Genomic DNA, 24,054 nt, shown 5'->3' on the forward strand with positions numbered 1-24,054 from the left:
GCAAGGGTGTAGCTCCCCCTTGATCCACATAAGGATCAAGTGCTCTTTACGGGTTGATTCTTCGACACTCTATCGCGGTAAATCACCCACAACCGCTCACAACTTGAGTTGGGTCATCCACAAGTACCGCCGGATGATCACCAATCTCCCAATCACCACCAGGCCGTCTAGGTGATGGCGATCACCAAGAGTAACAAGCACGAACTCTCACTTGACCACAACAAGCCTAATGAGAAGGGTGGATGCACACTTTGCTACTCTTGATCTCACTAATGAGGGCTCTCTTTGGGATTCTCAAATCTCAATCACCTCACTAGGACCTTGCTCTTCTTGGCACTCTCAAAGATGTTTCTCAGCTGTTGGAATGAGCAAAAGTACCCCCACACACGAATGGAGGAAGTATTTATAACATGGGCTGAAAAACGAACCATTATGTGCCTCTGCGGGGTGACCGGACGCTCCGGTCATGTTGACCGGACACGTCGGTCAGTTCACCCTGAACTCTAGTGTTTACAGTGTGACCGGACACTGGCCAGCGTCCGGTCGTGATTTTCCCTCTTTGGAACCTTACTGGAGTCGACCGGACGCTGGCCCTCAACGTCCGGTCACTTGACCTCTCAGCATTCGGTCGCACCAGACGAAAATACCTCGGTCAAATGAACTGACTGGACCCTGAGCCAGCGTTCGGTCACACCGGAGCCAGCGTCCGGTCAGTATTTGACCCTCCATTCACTTCTAACTCTCGATCATACGCGAATAAAGTTTGCTCCATTGGATCTAAGGGCTATTTTGGATCTACCTAATGCTAGATTTAGCAAGTGTGCACCATACCTAACTCACTAGACTCACCTAGGTCAAGCTACCTGTCCATACCCCCCTTAATAGTACGGCCAAAGGAAAAATAAAGTCCTAAACTATTCTAAGTGTCTCATCAACTCCAAACGACACTTAGAACTAGTCCATCCTTAACCTTGTCGTCTATCCTTTGAAAACCAAAACGATTTCCATCGTAGGGGCATGACCACCATGATTGCCCAATCGATCTCCATTACCGTGACCTAACTTAATTGCCTCTACAAAACATACGTTAGTCACAGTAATCACGTATTGTCATTAATCACCGAAACCCAACTAGGGGCCTAGATGCTTTCAATACCTACCATGACTCATAGGATAGAATTTGTGAGTAGTGCAGCGTCTGTTTCCGTCACTTGAGATATGATTTGAATTCTTGTGACGTTGACCTTTTTCTCCAATCTACACATGGTTAGAGAATATATATGTCTATACAAACTTGTGAGATGACAGGATTCCAGTGTTCATGGATCTTAAATGTTCAGGTACCCTAGTGTTCTTCAATGTTTCTTCTTTTCTTGTGCAAGCTCGCCGAAAGGTCGAAACGATGTTTGCTGTCCTTACTATTCCACAATTCAATAGAACAGGGGTAATCCTACTAAAGCTAGTGGTATGTTAATGATCTAAATCTTTACGCCAATTGTTTTTCCGGCAATGATGCCAAAAATGCTTGTTGATATTTATTAACGCAAATAGAATATAAAGGATTCCACAAGCGCATAGAATACCATTGTATCATTTTACCGGGAGTATTCCAGGTATCGTTATTTATATTTTTACCACAGGGACACAATGGAGTAAAGATTATTGAATAACAAGGGGGTAACTACTAATCAACATACCAGCATAGCTAGAGTAGGGGTTAATGTAATGATATGATTTTTTGTATAATGACACTCAGGAGATAGATCACTAAGATAATGTAAACTAGTTAACTCGGGAGAACAACAGGTGAGGTAGATTCCCGTGACATTCTTATTACATGGTCAAAATACAACCAACTATAGCTAAGACTAACTCTACTCTTGTGGACTTCGGGACGCCGCTTGGACGGTAGAGCACTGCAAAGGATAACTCTACTGACGTGACTATGGTCCTACAATTTAAGAACCTGCTCACTTGGGGTGGACTACAAAGGATAGATGGGACTATCACCTCCCGCTGCTACCGCACAGCCAGGGAACATGGTGTACTCACAGGCAGAGCATTGTATAAGCACCAATCTTACACGAGACTCGGCTACTTAGCCTAACCGGTAAACTAGCAAGCTAAGCCCTCTATGAACCCGCACACATAAGTAATGATAACCTTAACTAAGCAAGATGTATATTCAAAGTATAGATAAGAATATAATAAATTGATAATAAGTCTTAAAGATGTAGAAGTGAAGATATAAGGCTATATATATGGGGTATGAAAGGACCTATGATGTCGCCCAGAGAGGGGGAGTTGAATAGGCGTTTCTGAAAATTAACACCTTTAAATGTGGAAACAATCAGAAAAAGGGAGTTTTCAAAATGGAAACTCTAAATTAAGAGTAATACCACCCCTCACAAGTTAACCACAGAGTAAGCAAGGTATAAAGAATATATCTAGAAGTTACAACCCTGCAACACAAAGTTAGAGCAGAGAATAAATATTTTCAGCACAAGTACGAAATACCGGACGTGTCCGGTATGCATGGTTTCTGCAGAGCAGCCCCAAACTTGCTCCTTTCAATTTCTATCTTTAACCCAAACTACAGGCACCTACTAAAGATGACAATATACACAGAGAGCCTGCACAAAAGCTGGAGCAACGCAAATATCAAATGAAATGCGAATTAAGACACGATATTTGTTTTACCGAAGTTCGGATTCGTTCGAGTCCTACTCTCCGTTGAGGGGGTTGCGGGCGACCAAGCGAAGGTCAGCCCTAGAGGGTACCACGAAGGTCACTCTAGCTGGAGTCTTTTCCAACTTATTTTCCTCCTCCCACTAGTTGATTCCGAGGCGACGAAATCGACCGTTATAAACTTTTCGAGGCATAAAATCTCCATCTTTCCGCTTATCCTTTCAATAGGCAAAAACGAAGATATGTTTTCTATTAATTTTGTATAAACATCAATATGCTGAAAACAATGAATCTGAAAACATGGAGGCTTCGGTGCAGCTAATGTTACTCTTAGTCTTAGTGATGTTTAATGTTGGTCTAACCATTTAAACAAATGTCAAATGAAGCTATTGTTTGCTGAGTGGAAAGAATTTGTACTCCGTGTCAGTGGAATATGTTCTTATGCTTTATGAATTTAGGCATGGAGGCACATACAAAGTGCTGAGGAATCTTTTGGAGAACAAGCTAGTGCATCATGATGCCACTAAATGTGAGTCATTGGCAGTTAATCGTGATTATAGAATTTTGGGTTGCTAGTGCAGTAGCACTTAGCTCTTTATTGCTTTATTGGTTCCGTTCCATACAGATGATGGATATCGGCTCACCTATCTAGGATATGACTTCCTTGCATCAAGACTTTGGTTAATCAAGGAGTTTTTGCTTCAGTTGGCCGTCAGATCGGTGTTGGAAAGGAATTTGGTATGTTGTGCACTTGTGTTCATAGTGTTTGTTCTTTGTTTTAGTAATGTGGCAAAGACACATGAAGTTGTTTCTAATATCTCTGTGATACGCAGATATATTTGAGGTCGCCACAGAGGATGGTACAGTACTCGCCATGAAGCTTCATAGGTTGGGCAGGACATCTTTTAGGGCTGTGAAATCTAAGCGTGACTATCGGCACCGAAGGAGCTTTAATTGGCTGTACCTCTCACGACTTGCAGCCTTGAAGGAATTTGCCTTTATGAAGGTACCTTTTTCTCATTCTATTTCTTTTAAGTATATCTGAGCTATGTGCTCTTTTCATTTTCCTTTTTGTTTGGTTAATCCTTGACTGCTTATATCTCCAGGCTTTAGGGGACCATGGTTTCCCTGTTCCAACTGCTGTGGGTTGCAACCGGCATTGTGTGATCATGTCACTTGTGCAGGGATATCCTCTGTAAGCATATATTTGTCAACTGTGGATTCATATTAGTTGAATAGTATGTTCTGTCAAGCAGATCCTGATACAAGTTGCTTTATGCTCCGTAGTGTTCAAGTGAAAGACTTACAAAATCCAGATGATGTTTTTGACACAATTCTTGGTCTTATCGTTCGTTTGACAGAGCATGGACTGATACATTGTGACTTTAATGAGTTCAATATCATGGTATCTCTTCCTTTTCCTTTCTTTGTTTGTGTTGATTAATAAGTTTTATATCCTTCGTACAAGTAAAACTTCTCTGGATAAGATACTGTGGAACAAGACTTTTTTGTGGCAAACACATGAACTGGATCCATTTGTTTGAATAATTTCTAGGTGCAGCTTGCTAGCGCTTAGTTTTGTGATATTAGTAATACAATTCAACTACATATGGTAATGTTTTTTATTTGTCAGTGTATAGTTAAATTCGTTGATGCCAATGTCATGCAGATTGACGATGATGAAAAAATTACGGTTATTGACTTTCCACAGATGGTATCTGTTTCTCATCGTAATGTCCAAATGTATGTAGCTTACTCAGATAACTAACAGTGTCATGTATGTTTTTAAGAAAAATGATTTTGGTTTTGCAGGTTTTTTGACCGAGACATTGAATGTGTCTACAAGTTCTTTAACAAAAGGTTTATAATATATGCAAAAAGGCTTCAAATCAGCCTAATTCGGTAGAATCCTTTTTCTTATTGAGATTTCCTTTCTTCCTGTTAGGTTCAATCTGACGTCAGAGAAAAATTGAGAACAAGCTGGATCTGAAAGCGATGATGAAGGGAACAGCAGACCTTCCTTTCTGTCTGTGAAAAAGGCTGCTGGTTCCTTGGACAAGGAACTTGCTGCCAGTGGATTTACCAGGAAAGAGCAAGTGGAGATGGAGAAGGTAGGTCAGATGTTTTCTGCAAACTTGTTATTCTTTTTTTTTGGTGACTTTGCAAACTTGTTATTCATGCATACATTTATAGATTGTTTTCTGGCTAAGCTCTCTGATACTTTTTTTTTGGGCGAACTTTCTTACAGTACATTGAGGAAGATGCTGAAGGGCATGATTCCAGGTCAGATGACGACGACGAGGTCGGTGATGCTGTGCCTTCGGTTTCCTTGAAGATAGACCACGTACGTCTGCCTAGCTAGTTAATTTGAATATGTGCAGACTGTACCGGTAGGCAGGTTAGTCTCTGGTCTATTTTTTTTTTTTTTGAGAAACTAGTCTCTGGTCCAGTTAGAAGACACTGTTATTGAAGTATATTTGGGCTGTGTCTCTCGGGATGGTTCTGATGATCCTGATTGTAATCTTGCCTCAAGGGATTCAGATGTGCCTGGAACTTTCTCTGAAGAGGTTAGTCATCTATCCATCAGAGTGAATAAGCAAACTTTGAATTGCATTTTTCTTACATTTTTTCACTGCACAGCATGGAACAAGTTGTAGCAGTGGGACCAGATTGGAAACTCCCTCAGGTGGTAGTGGAGATGCTATGAAACCACTTGAATCTGGGGGCAAGGTGCTTTCCCAGGAAGATGACGATAACGATGACGACTCATCAGAAGATGTTGATGAAGAAGATGCTGAGCTCACGAAACAATTGAACAAGCAAAGGAAAAAGGCAATAGCAGCTGCCCATGGGCGGAGAAGGCCAGTGTCATCCCGGAATGCCTACAAGGACAAGGGTTAGGGCACCATAAACTCCAAGATCCAGAGGCAGGCGTGCAAGTGGTGATGGTTGAATGTCTGCAGTGCCTCTTTGCGGCAATGCTGAAATAGATGAAGTGTAGGATTTTGTATGGCTGTAGAACCGAAGGACCCCTGTACTAGAATCAACTCTGGCTTTTTGTTATGTCGTATACCTTTGTACACGGTTCTGATGAGATCCTCTCAGTGATGCTTATGGCTACTAACTGAATATCTGAGAATACATGTTTGGGAGCTGCCTAGTCAGCACAATCCGGCATCCCTGTGTGGTACTCCGGTCTACTCCCTCCCAAATTATAAGACATTTTAGTTTTTCTTCATACATTAATTTTACATGTGTCTAGGTGCATAGCCAAAGTTAGGTTAAAACTTCTTATAATTTGGAACGGAGGGAGTAGTATTTACTTGCTCAGCGGCGTCTGTTGCTTTTTTATGATTTTTCTTCTTCCTTTCACAATGCAGCGCAGCCCTGGTAGCGCTCAGGCCTCAGGGATGTGGTTTCTGCCTTTCTGGCTTGCGCGCCTGGAGCGCGCGAGGCGTCTCCGATCTGGCCTAAACACATCGCCTCCATGAGCACAACACTACAGAAAGCTCCCCACTCCATAACACGCCTCAAGCTCAAAGTTAATCCAAAAAAGCATACAAATCATCATAGGAGTACCACACTGCACCATCTGGCTAAACAGCCATACAATATATGGCTCGCGTACAGAAACACTGCATCTTCTGACGCTCTGCCGGGCGTTTGCTACAGCGTTCAGAGCTTCGGGCCCCTGTCCTGTAGCTCGGCCGCACTGGCTTCACTCCCGTTGCCACCGGCACTGCCTTCTTCAAGAGCGACAGCTCGTCTCATCAGTTCGAGCCTCGCAGATGGATGTGCCGATGCCGATCCGGCCGCGCCAGTGCTGCCGTTGCCATTGTTCTTGAGCGCTTTCCTCTTCTTGGCCTTCTGCGCCCAGCCCACGAGGCTCTGCTGCACGTGCTCATCGAAGATCTCCTTCTTGAAGAAGGTTCCCATCTTTGCAAACAAGAAAAATAGTTCAGACCATGTTTCGAATAGCCACAATCCCCAAACGGTAGTCAAAGACTCATTGAAAGTATAATAGCACGCACCTGCGTGACAATGGTGTACAGAGGCAGGGTGCTGTAGCTGCATAGGAGCTGGATGATGGCCCTGCAAGGCTAACATCATGAGTCTGAGACGCATTGATGGCTCTTGGACTGTTCGAAATGGGATGAGTAGCGAGACAGAAGGTCTGCAAATTACCCCACAACGAGCCTTGGCATAATGAAGGGGACGTGGTCCATGATGCAGGAGTTGAAGCCGTAGGTAGTCTGTCAAAGAGAGAGAAAAGAAGCTGCAGTAAGCCTTCAATCTTGGTTCTTCAGTAGTTTTGTGGAGTTTGGTTGCACTTACAAGAATCCAGAAGAAGAATGCAATCTCAAATGCGTTCTGGAAAAGGATGAAGTGGATCAGGTACAAGACGATTTTTGGCCGTCCAAACCAGAAGTGGTCATCTGACGGATTCACGACCAAGTCGCCCTCTATTGCGGAGTGCTTCTCGGCGACCTCTTGAGCCAACTGAGTTATGACATGTTCTAGCTTGGTGCCAACGGCCAACAGAAGCTGCAAGAAGCAAATAAAGAAGTGTCCAGTAAGTTCACAGTCTCGTGTCAAGGGCGAAATTCAAAAGTGATATGAAATTCCTCAAAAATGAAGTTTGCAAGTTCTCAAGAAACTCATTTAGTTATAAAGAAACACTTACAAGAAGGGGAATGAAAGAGATCCAAAAGTATGTATGCCAACCTGTGGATTTGCAACAGATATATAATCATCAACACTGATGTACTGAAGAGTACTAGTAGTTTACAGTAAATACTAGTAACCTACAGTAAAGAAGCAGTGCTAAAGCAGCTCTGTACAGAATTAGAGGCTTAAATGATTCTTTCAGTGAGATTAAACTCACCATTGACGTTCATCAACATGAATACCACAACGAATATCCACAAGTACCAGCTACGAGAGGTAAGAAAAGGCAAGATAGTTAGGTTCACCAATTATGCTCAACAACTGTTGGTACATGAGCTGGAAAATGTATGAATTTGCTGACTGGACTACCTTATGCCTACCACCTTCTTAAAGTCAGCCTCCAAAGCTCGCATCATGTATCTGTGGAAATCAAATTTTGGGTTTGCCCTACAATGTGTCTGCAAAGGAAAACTGTCACCTGTTGTAATTGAGAAGGGAACAAAAAAAATAGTTTTTTCTTGTGTTATCCTTACCGTGATGAAGCCAAGTCGCATTGTAGTGTAGTCCGATTTAGTAACTGACCCATAAAACTGCTTAACAAAAGAATGCTGAAAATAAAAGCTTAATGAGTTGGTTAAACTGATACTTGATGATTAGGTACTTAATAAAAAAGAATTAATGATGCAATAGTAAAAAATTACTCGTTAATCATTCAAATGCATTTTGGTTTGGGACGATTTCTTAAAACATTGTTAGTAAGTTATCCAATATAATCCAACTGATAAGTGGAGCTGTGTAAGAGGGACAAGAGGAAACAACAACATATAGAAAGGTTGCACAAGCTGGTCAGAAAAGCTAGGTAGCCTAGTCTGTCTAGCCCGAACTAGATTGTATGATAAAAAAGAATAGTGTAAACTTTAGAAATTAATTCAGCTGTAGTTCGGACTGAAGATACACTATTTTGACTGAAAGCGACATGCGATCCATTTCTTACCAGCCAGCTCAACATTGTGGAATCTCTGCCAATACCCTTGAAATGTTCCCTGATAAATTCAGATTGATGCACATCGGTCACCTTCCTAGGCCCTGTAGAGATCCATAGGAATGTACCAAAAAAGGGAGCCTTAATTTTATTCATTAATTAACATGAGCATTAACTTGTTTTAAAAGGACAGTTACTACTTGCTACCAGACCACAAGTACTCCCATATCATTTGAACAAAACATGAGCAGCAAACAAGACACTACTACCATTTTCTGTAGCACCCTCTGAATTTCATCCTCCCAGTGTTTCCATTGACGAATCTGAGTAACAAGATGGAACTAATTAAAGTTAAAATTACATGAAACTAAGATTAATCTACGCACGAATGAATGAAATGTCATCGATACTTTACCCTTGCACTTCCTAAAAGCATAGTCAAAACACAGAAAATCACATGTGCAATGGCCAGAATGAAAATGAAGATATGTAGCTGATGTAGTGCTTCAACTGACAACAAAGGAACTTCTTCCTGTCGACAAATATGCTAGAGTTAGAACTAAAATCATGGTTGCCTTGAAACCTTAACTCTGCTGCTCTATAATGTCACACATTTCAGATTTTGAAAGAAAAGTTTCAATCTTATAGAGACGGTATCCTAAGGAAACATCATGATCATTGACAAGTATTTGTGTTTCCTGTACTATTAGCATCGATCTAGCAAGGCAAGGACAACTAATCTCACGACGAAATTGTGACATAAGTTGCTATTTTCGAATGGAGAAGCTGTAAGAATATACTACTACTTACACTAATTGGCCATCCTTTTTGGCTACTTTATTTAGGCTCCAAATAGTACTACGGCGTAAAACTTGCACATTTTCCATTCTGAAATGTTCCATAGTAGTTGAATCACTTTAACTAATTAAAAATTCTAAAAATTAGTGGACTTCCTCTTCGGAATAGAAGTTGCCTATTTCTACATAGGGAAAGTTGTGTGCAATGAAAAATGCAAGCACGATTTGGGATAATTCTAATTGGATAATTGTAGCCAATAAAACTGCACCTGGGGTCTGGGGAAACCCACAGCGTTTTCACCTTGTCTAAAATGGCAACTGGGAAAGTAAAGAAAGATCCCGCAACGTGTTCATTGGTGTAAGTTGCCAAAGACGAGACATGATATTAATGATACAATCTAGAAAAATTCAAGTTGTTTTCTCAATGATTGGAAGCATAGTCTGTTATAACAAGCATCAGATAGACCACCAAAGTGCAGGTGTGATTCGTCCACCGACCTTCTTTTGGCAATGCTGGGCCATGGGCCCGCCCTCCGCAAGCAGACGCCGGCGAGTGAGGCCTAAGATTCCGGCAGCAAGTCCATGCGCCTCCGTGGGGCTCAGCTCGGCCTGCTCCTTGGCGTTACGGCATGGGAGCATGTAGATGCTCCACTCCTGTGGAATGCACGTCCTCTGCATCACTCCTTGGAACACCGTCAGCAGAAGGGAGATGAACCCCAGAAGCATCAGCTCTGCAAAATTGAAAATAGCATCGGAGAACTCTACTGTAAGTCACTGAAGATGAACAAAGCTCCCCCTTTTCTGACAGTGGTAGGAGCGCATAAACCTCAGCTTCTCCAGAACAAAACATCACCTGAAAACGGGCTGAACGACAGAGAAAAAACAGATCGATACCTTCTTTGACCTTGAGGAGAGCCTCGAAGAGCGCCTTCTGGTTCTTCGCCTTGAACGTCTGCCAGCCATCGCAGTGGACAGTGGACACACACCACCAAGGTGCGGCATTAATTCAAGAGGGAGATGAGGAGCGAGGCGTTTCGATGCTCAGGAACACACGCAAGGAAGAATCAAAATCGATTACCTTGCCAAGGTAATGCAAGCACCTCTCGGCGGCGAGGGAGATGACCACGATGAGGGAGCAGACCGCCGCCACGATCCACGTCGGCGTGAACTCCAGCGCCGTCGACTCCGATTCCCCGCTGCCATCCGCCATTCCCCTCCTCTCGCCCGGCCGCCCCGGCACCTCACCACGGGCACGGTGTCCTACCTGCAGCTGCAGGTGCGCAGAGCGGCGCGCCGCGGCTCCGGGCGGGGGCGGCAGTGGTGTGGAGTGGAGTGATTCGCCTGGAGCCCCGGGCCGGCAGTGAGGTTTGGTTTGGTTTGCTCTGCCCTGAGCGCGGCGCGTTTTCTTGTCGTTGGCCCAATACTCCAACGTACGACGGTTCGAAATAACGCGGAACGCTTTAATGCTTGCACTAACTAGGCCGGGCAGAGGCTGCTGGCCTGGCGCGCGCGCGGTACCGTCACGGCGGCTGCGGAAGCACGGCAGGCGTCCGTCCGCTGGCACGGGCACCGGCAGCGTCAGCGGCGGATGGATGGAACGGAGGTCGCCCAACTGCTTGGCGCCAGTAGCACGGGTCCGAGTCGTTGCATTGTGAAAGATGACCACGACTCCTGTTTCTTGTGGCGCCATGGCGTGTCCCGTTGCTGTTTTCCGTGGCTGTTCCCTGCTCACGCACAGCACAGGCGACAAGACGCAACGGGGGCGTCGGTGAAGTGAAGGGCTGGCCGCTGGCCGCCGAAAGAAGAGAAAAGGCTGGCCCTTGATCAACGGTCACAAACTTCATTCTCTTGTGCCGTGAGCCGTGAGAGAAGAAAAATAGACATAGACACCGTGAATAGTACGAGTACTCACTACTCAGAACGGAAAGTTGCGAAGAAATTCAGTGGCTAATCGATAGGTACGCAGCAGGTGACAAGTAGCAGCTCTGTAGCTCCTGATGGTCCTGGCAAAAGGCAACGTACGACAGATACAGTCAGTCCGATGGATAATCTGATTTTTTTTAGATAATGGATAAAACAATATCCGGCCTCTACATCCATAGATGTACACAACCCATTATTACAAAGTTTTGGAAGAAAAAGAGAGAGTCAGTCTTATAGATCGATCCGGACGCTAATTCAAATAGTATAAATGTTTCCATTCTTTATTGGATATCTCTAAAGCAATTATTTCCAATTTCTTGCTCACCGTAGAGAGCGCGTCCTTGGCTATCTCATCACGCTGCAGCTGGCCCCAAGAGCGTAACCAGTACGCTCCTCTGAAAATTACCTGCATCATAGAGTTAGATCTCATTTGATTAAAAACAACATCATTACGGCATCTCTAAATAGCCCAAAACATGGCAGCCACCCCCACCCAAATCAAATTTTTAATCCTTTTATTTTGATTAGTTAGCCAATTACCAAACATGTGGCTGATTGATCTTGGTTGGGTCAGACTAGTAGCAAAAAAGATAATCCTCTATATCATTTTGGTAAGGGGACAGTCTAGGAACAAGTGTTGGATAGTTTCATTCCCATTACAGCAGATGCACTTCTGACTCCCCTTCCAATTTTTCCTAGCGAGGTTGTCTTTGTTTAAGACGACACCCCTTTGCAAGAACCAAAGAAAGATTTTAATTTTTAGAGGAATTTTTATCTTCCAGATCTTCCTATGACGAAAAGGTGTTTGTGTATCTATAAGATAGAGATACATAGAGCGGACAGAGAATAACCCAGATTTGGTTAAACTCCATCTGAAGTAATCTGAACCTTCCACCAATTCGACATTTGAGATCCGTGCTACTAAACTAAGCCATTCTGCAAGTTTATTATCCACCAGAGCCCTTCTAAAAGAGATGTTTAGTGGGCTAGTAGTCATCACTTTTGAGACTGTTGCGTGAGGATCCCGCACTATATTATATAAGGATGGATATTTAAATTTCAGAGGCTTATCTCCTACCCATGTGTCGTCCCAAAACCTAGTGTTGGTTCCATCTTTAATATCGAATGAACCATTAGCCAGCACCTCATCTTTGATATGCATGAGTCCTCTCCAGAAATGAGAGTCATTGGGTTTGGCTGCCACCTGAGTTAGGCTCTTGGAGCTTAAGTATTTATTCCGTAAAAGAGATTGCCATATGCCTTCTGAGTTTAGCAGATTAACCAGCCATTTGGCTAGAAGGCATTTATTTTGCAATTGTAAATTTAGGATACCTAATCCTCCTTGGTCCTTAGGACGGCAAAGGATGTCCCATCTGGCAAGACGATATCTATGTTTATCTGAGTAGCCTTGCCAAAAGAACTTTGATCTATAATGATCCAGTTTTTTAATGACCCCTTAGGGATCTCAAAGAAGGACATCATAAACATAGGTAGGCTGCTTAAGACTGAATTAAGCAGAACTAGTCTACCCCCATATGACAGGTATTTCGCTTTCCAACAAGAGAGTTTCTGTTCGAAACGATCTTCCACCTTTCTCCATTCAGAATTCAGGAGTTGTTTATGGTGCATTGGGATCCCTAGATATCTGAAGGGGTATTCCCCTGCATTGCATCCAAAGAGACTAGTATAAAAGGATTCCATCTCTTTAGCTGCACCATAGCAGAAGACTTCGCTCTTGTGGAAGTTGATCTTTAGCCCAGATAGCTGTTCAAAAGCGCAAAGCAACAGTTTCAGATTCTGTGCTTGTTCTGGGTCGTGATCAATAAAGATAATGGTGTCATCTGCATATTGTAATATGGACAGACCATCATCTATAAGGTGGGGGACGACACCTCTTATCTGACCATCGGCTTTTGCTCTGTTAATAAGTAGAGCTAGCATATCTGCAACGATGTTGAATAAGATTGGTGACATTGGATCTCCCTGTCTGAGTCCACGTTTGGTCTGGAAATAGGGTCCTACATCATCATTGACCTTGATTCCCACACTTCCTCCGGTGACCATAGTTTCAATAGGCAATGGCGCCACGAATTAAATATCCCGGACAATGGAGCAAAAAGCACGGAGTTCTCAACAGGCGCGCTCCATCACTCAGCCGGTCATCTATCATCTGTTCAAACTTCAAAGGCCAAGGGCCTGCACGGCTGCACCCATTTTGTTGAGTTGTAAACGACCCACCTATAAGAACAAAACTAGGGTGTTTCGGTTCATGGGTGTTGTTCATAGTTGTTTTCGTTTGTTTTTGCTGTGTGCTTGGTTGCTTCAATCACTGAGTAGAAGAGCTATTTATAATTGTTGGAGGCTGGAAGCTGATGGCCAGAAGCTAAGTGCAGAGAAAGTTGAGTAAATGTTGGAAGGCAAATATAATATGAGACGCTTGATACATATTGTCAGTGTTTCAAGTTACCGACTAGTAAATTTCTAATATTGCATGTCTGGCTCGGATGGTGTGCTTTGAGGACACGAGGTTTATACTGGTTCGGGCAGAAAGTCCATACGTCTAGTTTGTCGCTGCTGCTCGTGTTACTAGCACTGAAAGTTTGTAGTAGGGGTTACAAATGAGCGAGAGATGGACATGTCTCAAGTCTCTGATGTGCGTGTGCTCCTAAGACATGTTAGGACGTGTGTTTTGATGTCTACAGCCATGTAGAGTGGTGAACCGCCATCCTCTCTCGTGGGGCATTCTGCTTCCCCTTTTATAGACAAAGGGGAAGAGCATGTTACACAGAGAGAAAGAGGAAGATGAGCTAAGGAGAGAAAGGCTTCCAGGACCGTCGGGCCTTTCTTCTCCTTTATGCGGGTCCCGCCGACACTGCAGATGGTGGCAGGGACGGCTCCACGCTGGGCGCCTGTTTGCCACTGATGCCACACCCTGGCGTTGTCAGCAGGTCGTGACGTCCCATTCCGTCCCGACAGGCGATGCGGCAAACCAACGTGCTGGTCAGCGGCCGTACAGGGAGTAGGCAGCATAGTGACCACGCGTCCACATTGTTGGTGATGTGAGTTCCCTAGAGTGACATGTCACGGGCATGGGTCATGTTAAGATGTGCCCGCTCCCTACACGATGCCAGAAGTTTGATGTTGGGTTATACTTTCTGGGCCGTAGTGGTTGGCGACGGTACGGGCTTCCATCAGGAGCCGCGCCTAAGGGGTCAGGCGAGACAGAGCCCCTGACCCAGAGGTCGGGCGAGCCGGGCCCCCTGACCCAGAGGTCGGGCGAGACGGAGCTCGGCCCCGGACATCGGGCGAGGCGGAGCCCACGCACCTAGGGCTCGGTTGGAGCTGTAGTCGCGCTCTTGACTGCTCGAATGAATAAATGTTGATGACTATTAGCTCCTCCTCTTTAGGTACCCTAGTATTGGTTCCTGTCGATAGAATATGCTCGGCAGTCCACCGAGGGGTATCCCGCGATGGTAGATTTGTCGGTGGAGGTGCGCGTAATCAGAAACCAGATGGTGACACAAGGTGCAGAGACAGTGATTTAGACAGGTTCGGGCCGTCTGATCGACGTAATACCCTACGTCCTATGTCTTTGGTGTATTGTATTGAATACATGATGTCGAGTAGAGGACTCCTGCCTCTCCTTATATACTCTGGAGGGACAGAGTTACAAGTAAAGTATCCTATTTGGTACTATACAATGTTTTGCGGTGCACACCGAGCAGCGCCGCGCACGCCTTGATCTTGTGGGCTAGGCCACCTCCGATGGTGCGGCCCATGTCTTGGGGGCCATACCCCCACAGCTAGTCCCCGACCCTGATAGTAGGTGACGTAGTCACATGGTGCTAGGGTCAGAAAGTAGAAGACCAGCCGAGCAGGCAGCCAGTCCTCGGGCGTAGCCTTGAGATGAGAACAAGCACATTCACCGCAAGGTGAAGTGTGCCCACTTAGTCCCCGAGCCTGCTAGAAGATGAAGAATGAATCTTGTAGCAGGGTCAAAGAAGTCTGAAAGCTTCGTCTGACATGCGCGTATCAAGACCCCAGACGTGCTGCCCAAGATCAGCACCCTGATCCGAACAGCATAGAGCAGCTTGTTAGCGCACCGATGAGACATAGCAAGATCCGACCACCAAGGGAGCACCGAGGAGCGAGGAGTCCCCGGCGTCGCTGGCGATGACCGAGCACCGAGGAGCGAGGAGCCCCCGGCGTCGCTGGCGATGACCGAGCACCGAGGAGCGAGGAGTCCCCGATATAGGCGGCGATGACCGAGCACCGAGGAGCGAGGAGTCCCCGGCGTCGCTGGCGATGACCGAGCACCGAGGAGCGAGGAGTCCCCGGCGTCGCTGGTGATGACCGAGCACCGAGGAGCGAGGAGTCCATGGCGTCGCTGGCGATGACCGAGCACCAAGGAGCGAGGAGTCCACGGTGTCGCTGGCGATGACCGAGCACCGAGGAGCGAGGAGTCCCCGGCGTCGCTGGCGATGACCGAGCACCGAGGAGCGAGGAGTCCTCGACGTCGCTGGCGATGACTGAGCACCGAGGAGTGAGGAGTCCCCGGCGTAGGCGGCGATGTCTGAGCACCGAGGAGCGAGGAGCCCCCGGCGTCGCTGGCGATGACCGAGGAGCGAGAAGTCCCCGGCGTCGCTGGCAATGACCGAGCACCGAGGAGCGAGGAGTCCCTGATGTCACTGGTGATGACCGAGCACCGAGGAGCGAGGAGTCCACGGCGTCGCTGGCAATGACCGAGCACTGAGGAGCAAGGAGTCCCCGGCGTAGGCGGCGATGTCTGAGCACCGAGGAGCGAGGAGTCCCTGGCGTCGCTGGCGATGACCGAGCACCGAGGAGCGAGGAGTCCCCGGCGTTGCTGGCGACGACCAAGCACCGAGGAGTCCCCAGCGTAGGTGGCAATGTCTGAGCACCGAGGAGTCCTCGACGAAGCTAGCGATGTTTGAGCGCTGAGGAGCGAGGTGTCCCCGACGCCGCTGGCGATGACCGAGCACCGAGGAGCAAGGAGTTCCCACATAGGCAGCGAGGTCCGAGCACCGATGTAGCTGACGACATCCGTGCGGTGAAATGTGCCCACTTAGTCCTTGAGCATGAAGAATCCGGGCATTGAGGAGTAACTGGCGTAGCTGGTGATGAAGCACGAGTGACGAACAGTCTGGTCAACTGGTCGGCGGCGAAGTGAGCATTGAGTAGAAGCGACCGATGAACAGTCTGATCAACTGGTCGGCGACAGAGTCCATGAACCAAGCGGTCTGACCAGTTGATCGGTGGAGAAGCCTGAGCACCAGGTGATCCAATCACCTGGACGACGATCCTGCAATACAAACATGTAGAACGGGTAGTACATGATGTAAAAATAAATAAACTCTGGAGGAAAATTAGCAATGGTGATGAAATGGCGTATGCAGTTCGGCGATCAGTTGGCATGAAAATATATTTATGTTTAATATAAACCGCCCGACCAGTTAGTGTATAGCTGAGTCTCTAGCCCTAGCTAGCCCATAGTCCATAACGTCGAGCGCGGAGCCCGTGCACGTGTAGGAGGAACAAGCGTCACTAAGGAGCCGCTGTCGACCACCCATAACGCAGAGGGCAGACGCTCATGCATGTGTAGGGAGGAGCCAGAGATAGAGCCATCTCTGGAGGCGTCCGAGCATCAACATGACTGTTCGAGGGTTCAGAAAATCGTTTGGAGAGCAAATATGGAGAAAATAGTTCGGAGAAACATTATGGCGATATACGAAGATCGGAGAATATTTAGAAGAATATTAAAGCATGACTTAGCTTTAGACGGATGGCGTTATCTGGTTGGCGTTGACGGCGAGCACCTGGCGAGTGGTGAGTTGTTGGTGAAGACGACCTCGAAGGTGGTTCCGAGATCGGATCTGCTGTCGCGGGGACTGATGTAGCCAATGATGAATCATCGTCGTGGACCAGCATGGATCTCCACGAGATTGACGATGAGAACCCGTTGTTGATTTGAGGTCCATCTGGCTCACCATGGATCAAGCGCACACCCCTACCTAGCGCGCCAACTGTCGACAGAATATGCTCGATAGTCCACCGAGGGGTATCCCATGATGGTAGATTTGTCGATGGAGGTGCGCGTAATCAGGAACCGGATGGTGACACAAGGCGCAGAGACAGCGATTTAGACAGGTTCGGGCTGTCTGATCGACATAATACCCTATGTCCTATGTCTTTGATGTATTGTATTGAATACATGATGTCGAGTAGAGGACCTCTGCCTCTCCTTATATACTCTGGAGGGATAGGGTTACAAGTAAAGTATCCTATTTGGTACTATACAATATTTTGCGGTGCACGCCGAGCAGCGCCGCGCATGCCTTGATCTTGTGGGCTGGGCCATCTCCGATGGTGTGGCCCATGTCTTAGGGGCCATACCCCCACAGTCCCCGACACTAATTCTACTTCGTTTCTTGAAAACATCTCTCTCTTTTAAAACTTAGAAATATTTTTGCAAGAGAACATGTGCTATCATATTCATCTCTTTTTTTCAGACGACATTTAAGTACCCATTGTTTTTCAATATCTCAAACACTTGTCCATTTTTTCCAATTCTTTTCTTTTTCTTTTTTTATGAATAACTTTTACATAGCACATGTCTCTTCTCTGCAACAAAACTTTTGAGAGATAACAACAAGAACTTTGAAGCATTTATTTGGTGGATGTTAAAACCTATCAAGCATGTTTTGTGTTCACTCCCAGTGTAGGAGTAAAATATTTTTTGGTGGATCTAGATGGAAGGCATGTTTTTGCGTCTATCTCTAGTGTAGGAGTAGTGCATATTTGGGTGGAGTATAAGTGATCTTGATTTTAAGAGCTTGACAAACCTCTCATAAGGGTCAACAAAGCTTGATAAAACTCAATGCAAAACAAGCAACATATAAGCGAAAGTTTTCCTAGCCTAAAGAACATGTATGGCTCTGGTAGGAATTCAAGCTTTGTCATACAGAAACACATCATATAGCATTTGAGTTTTCATGCTATGGCGGTGGAAGCCAGGGACATGCAAAGAATAGCCTCGTGCACCACCTAGGCTCCTATATAAATAGAGGGGTACCCCCTCTCTAAACACACTTCACTTAAGCAACACCTCACTCTCCTCTCTTAGCTTTACTTTTAGTAGTTGTATTAGAGCAAGGCAAAGCTACCTTGGAGAGATTGGCTCCTTGGAAGAAGAGACCTTTGGGTATAAATAGAAATATAAGTTCTTCCAGAGCTATGCTCTCATCTTACATTTATAGTCATACATATGAACTAGAGTATAGTTGTTATGTTATAATGTTGATGTATGAACTAGTATATAGTTTGTATGTTATGAGAGTAGCATACATGACTTTATACTTAACAATTCATATAACTTATATAATCAGAATTAGAGCAAAGTTGAGGTGGCAGTTCATCGTGCCGTTAGGTGTGTCTAAGTTCTTTACCTATCGATCCGTAGGGTCGGGGACCCAGGGGAATTTGGGTAGTTTCATTATATGCAAACGTGGTGCTTGGGTATGGAGAGACAGGTGAATGCATTGTCCTTTTCTACGGTTGAGGGTTAGGCGACAGGTGGTGATTGCTCTGTCCGTCCCTTGTAATCCCACATGTTCAACTAGGGTGTAGGAGTCTAAATTATCACATGAGGTTGTTGGCATACCATTACTCGGTGGCCTCCCGACCTGCTTCACACTTAGCCCTAAGACTAATTATATAACTTATATGATCATTAACTAATCTTTGTATGAATATACTAGACCAATGCCTGCTCAACTTAGATTATTCTTTTATTCTTTCTCTTTATCTTATCCTTTGAGGAATGCTAAGTGTGTGTCCACTATCTTGAAATCACCGTTCTTACCCCTATTATAAACATTGATGCACTTGCAAGCATAATTATTCAAGTTCATATCCATACTAGGCTCTTAATCAAATGCCTTCCTTTGGGAAAATATAAATAATGATACCTTGAATACTTCCGGGTGAAATGCTACAATGATAGCTCCGTGCGCTTGCGGATAAATATCTAAAATTGTTAAGGAACTATCAAGGGTATTACTTAGTGATATTGCTAATCACTAATGATGTTGCTAAGTAATACCAACAAGTACTTCTGGCGTAGTTGCTGGGAATACAAACCTAGTAGCTACACTAAGAAGTGCCAACAATAAACAACATCTTAAACCTTCTCATATCATATCCATCAATTAGATCAAGCATACCCACGAGTTTCAAGTTTAGAGTAAATCCTTATATCAAAACAATTTTATCCAAAACTCGGAAGAATTCAAGACTGAAAACTAGGTACTTGAAAGGAATTATAACAGAGCAACTATTCACCATTTTCATTTTAAGAGATTATCTTCAGAGTTTCTTTTTATTTATTTGGCTCTTAAAAGAAATTAAAGCAAACTAGATACACTCTTTTTATTTTGTTTTCATTTTTAGATCACACATTATAAATATATATATTTATATAAAGATAACTTTTTATTTCATTTTTAGTTATTTATCTTTTTTTCTAAAATATATAAAGCAAACTAAGAATAATAAAAGGAAAACAAATACTTACCTAGATACACAGAGGATGCCTTCTCCCCCAAGCTAGTTGTTGTCGTGGTTGCTCAACGAGGTGGCCGGATGTGGAGGTGCTGGAACAGAGCCTCCCAATTTTGATTTTTGCTATTGCTGTTGTTGCTAGAGGCTGACCATCTCGTGTCCCATGCTTACCTACCATTGTGCATGATTATGTAACGTACCTTGTATGGCAGCATTTATCTCTTCAATGGTTGTGAGTCTGTTGTTGAAGCGGTGGTAGGTCTCATAAGAGTCATGATACCCTCAGCTAGAGAAAGACATGTGTCCTCCCTGATGCCCACTTGAGGTTGCTTCATAATCTTGCCCTTGGTAGTTGTGAAAATTCATTGAACGAGTACTTCAGTTCACTCTTGAAGATGAGGATTCTTGAGGTGGCGCCTCCAGCAGTGCTATCTTGATTTTGAATTTGATTTAGGTTTCACAGGTTCATCCTTTCTTAACTTGTTCCTCCTCGTTCAACATTTCAAAGTCAACCATCAGTAGTAGGAACTGGCGACATCTTCTATGAATCATTATTGCCGGTTCAGAACTTTCACTTATAGAATTTGGAGGATCGATTCCCCCACACTTTACTCAAAGTGTGTTCTGCTAAAAAAGATAAGGTAGAGATCAAGTGCATGGGCTCTATTTGTAGAAAAACACCAATAGAACCAAAACTTATTTATTCTTCTCTAACCTTAGGCACATCGAATCATATTAGGGTTGACTTTATGTGCATTGTTCGTAATGTATAAACTTTATATGATTATGACTTTCTTCCATGGATAAGATATGCAACATTTTAGCTTATTTGGTTAAGACTATGAGATCAAGAAAGTGGTGCTATGAACAAACTTAAGGAACAAAACATGTTGAGTTAATCAGGTTGAATCAAGTAAAGTTGTAACTCAAACATGTTTGTTTCTTTATTTATGTGAATACCAAGATCAAAGGGAAGCTTTTTAAATAATGACCATTTACCTTAGGATGTTGCCTTCATCATTGGAGGGTGATGACACCATGTGACGAAGGTAGATGACTATGGTGGTCTTTTCTTCATGCTTGAAGCTTTCCTTGCTTGAGCTGTTCATGAACATCTTGTCTTCTATATTTTATTCCTTTCTCATCCTTTTATCATGCCATCCTTTTGTCCTTTCTTTTATGGATCTCAGCACTTTGTTTGTACCTTTTGCTCCTTTTATTATTTCTTCTCTACAAAGGATTAGTAGACAATACATACCCGAAGGAATATACAAATGATTCAAAGTAAGGGTAGTGTTGTCATAGAGCTGAAGGTCATCCTCTATGCTATAACAGAGTTGGTTTTAATATTTTAATTAACATAGAATCTTTATCCCATGTTTTAAATAATATGCCTGTATTGTTCACCACTACTTCAAATTTTCAACGAGGTTAAGGCAAAGATGTATGAAACTGTTTTGAAGAATTCCTCAAACCTTGGTTTGTTTCTACAAATGATCTCCTAATATTCCCTATTTGTACAACCGAATTCTATACAAGTATGTTTTGATCCAATGATTATGTTTGAATAGTATTCTAAAGCATACTTATAACAGAACCTCAAGAGATTTATTTAGGTAGAAACAAGAATATGTATGGTAACCCAAAGGAGCATGATTATTTAAATTTTTACTTGTCAGAGATTTACCAAGTTGAGCTCATCATAAAGGTAGGGATGGCCTAAGACAAAATAGTAACATGGCGTGAGATGTTTTAAAAAACTCCATCCCCCATACTTGAATTTTGTGAAATGCAGAATCAAGTTTGGATGAAAGAATTCTCATATGAATGTGATTCTATGTTGCACAATGCTTGGTTGGATATATCTTATGTTTTCCTTCTTTTGTTGAAATGATTAGTGACAAACATACCTGAAGGAGGCTTATCTAATTTACCTGTTGACGAGAGCTCATAGTCCGTTAAGCAGAACCTTTCCTTGTATTAAGCCTCAATCCTGGAGATGAGGATACAGACAATTGCATGCTCTTCTTCCATCAACCTTTCTTGATTTATGTTGATTCTTGGTTGACGAGTTGATGTTCATTGGAGATGCGAACTCAAGTTCCTCCTTGATTGTCTAGTGGCATGGCGAAGAGTTGTTCTTCTTTGTTTGTCGTGATTCGCCAGCTATCTTTATGGTCAAAGAAGGAACCTCATTGGTACTTGTATGAAAGCTTCATCTCAATAACTTAGGGATGTTGTCTTGCGACCATGGTCGTGGCCTTATGAGACACCGTCGACAGACCTCCATTGATTACTGATGTTTGTTGATATGAGGATGCATGCCATGATGTAGTGGTATTTGTCATCCTAGTCCTTGTTGTCGATGTGCGAGTTGGCCTTTTCGAAGGTGATGAAAGTAGGCATATTCTAGCTAATATGAGGTGGGTTGCATCTTGATTCTCATCATCATCCTAGCTTGAGTCTTGGAAAGGCTCAATGCTATGTTGTCTTCGACTTTGCTCATGTCCTAGTTGATTTGTCCATCCACTTTCTATGAGTGAGTGCTTTTTATGGCACTCGTCTTCTTTGTTTTTGTTCCATTACTAAAGTGGCGGTTTGGTTTGGGTTTGCAAGTTTATACCAAACCATGAACATGCATAGCTTTTATTGATTTTTCCTACAAAATGTTAGTGGACACATACCCGAGGGAATACAATAAATTTGAAACATGGGTTGTTGTCCATAACTTTTGAAATTTTCCTCTATACTAATGAAAGGATGGTTTTTGGATTACTTTAGTATAGATTTTGTTTATTAGCAAATTTTATATGTTTGCTGCATTCTAGCATGGTTCAAGGCAAAGATAACTTGTAACAAGAGATAAGTGAATAAACCTTTGATACTCACAGTTCTTCCGTCCATGAAGAATAAGCTAGGTCTTCTTTGCGCAAAGTTATTTGAGTTCATCGCATGCCCTGATTCATCTTTGATGTGAATTCATCTCTTGACTTACCCAGATTGAATTTGAGAGTTTTCTATAGGGGTTAGTCCAACAAAATATCCAGTGTCTACACAAGCAACTTTTAGTTCAATAACCAAACTAGACTCCATGTCTAATTTTGATTAAGGAAGAGTTTTAACCTAAGCACCACGCTTAATTTAAAAGCCAATGGAAGTATGTTGAGTACTTCTAAACCAAAGCAAACTGTAGCAGATAAAGGTAGCATAAAAACACTATAGAGATTTATTCAAATAGGGATGAAAAAGGACATGATCATGGTGAGTAATGTATGTTTTTAAAGATGCAAGCAACATGGATGTATGCAAGGAACTAAACATGTTTTGGATTTGATATGAGAAAACTTAGACTAAGCAGAAGTGTATGCATGGATTATTCAAAGCTAAGGATATGTGGCTTCTTCGTCTTACAGTTACAACTTATTCAACAGATGATTTTCTTGTAATTCAATATGTAGATGACACTTTGATTATTGCAGAAGGGGATGCTAGGCAATTATTTTTCTAAAAGCTCTGTTGAATAGCTTCTCCGTGTCCACTGGCCTCAGGGTTAACTTTAATAAGTCAATAATGGTTCCCATCAATGTTTCAGAAGAGAGACTGACTATTTTGGCAAATACCTTTAGCTGTTCCAAGGAAAGCTTGCCCTTTACTTACTTGGGTCTGCCCTTGAGCATTGCAAGGCCAAAATTCCAAGACTTCTTGCCCATGGTGAATAAGTGTGAATGGAGGCTGTCTGGAATCTCTACTTTTTTGAATCAGGCTGGCAGACTACAACTAACCAATGCTATTTTTCCTCACTACCGACCTTCTTCATGTGCTCCTTAGCTCTACCCAAGGAAGTCATCAAACAAATTGATAAGTATAGAAAGCATTGCCTCTAGAGAGGGTCAGATATAAATGCAAGAAATCCACCAAAAGCTGCATGAAAAATGGTTTGTGTGCCAAAAGATGAAGGAGGGCTTGGAGTTATAGATATTGAAAAGCAGAACAAGGCATTATTGATCAAGAATCTTCACAAGTTCTTTAATAAGGTTGATTTGCCATGGGTAAATCTCATTTGGGAAAATCATTATAGAAATGGTAAAGTACCTTCACACATCAAGAAAGATCTTTCTCGTGGAGAGACACCCTGAAATTGTTACCTAAATTTGAAGAAATTGCCAGTCCTCAGGTGCAGAATGGAGAAAGCTTATTATTTTGGCAGGATAATTGGGCTGACCATCCTCTTGCTGTCACAACCCCAGAGTTATACTCATTTGCAAAGAATAAGCAGATTTCAGTTCATAGAGCTTTCAATGAAGAAAATATTGTGGATCTCTTTCAGCTGCCCTTGTCACAACCAGCTTTTCTGTAGATGCAGCAAATTCAGCAACGGATGCAATCCTTGCCTTTAACTAACACTGATGATAGATGGCT

At 43.6% G+C, this 24,054-nt stretch overlaps 2 pseudogenes; one reads left to right on the plus strand and one right to left on the minus strand.

Annotated features, from left to right (window-relative positions):
* Positions 1–2,988: 2,988 nt before the first annotated feature.
* LOC136455487 (uncharacterized) lies at positions 2,989–5,853 on the plus strand (annotated as a pseudogene).
* A 299-nt stretch (positions 5,854–6,152) lies between these two features.
* Positions 6,153–10,510, minus strand: LOC136453857 (MLO-like protein 1; annotated as a pseudogene).
* Positions 10,511–24,054: the final 13,544 nt, after the last annotated feature.

This window comes from Miscanthus floridulus, chromosome 5, assembly GCF_019320115.1.
Source record: "Miscanthus floridulus cultivar M001 chromosome 5, ASM1932011v1, whole genome shotgun sequence".
NCBI classification, from domain to species: domain Eukaryota; kingdom Viridiplantae; phylum Streptophyta; class Magnoliopsida; order Poales; family Poaceae; genus Miscanthus; species Miscanthus floridulus.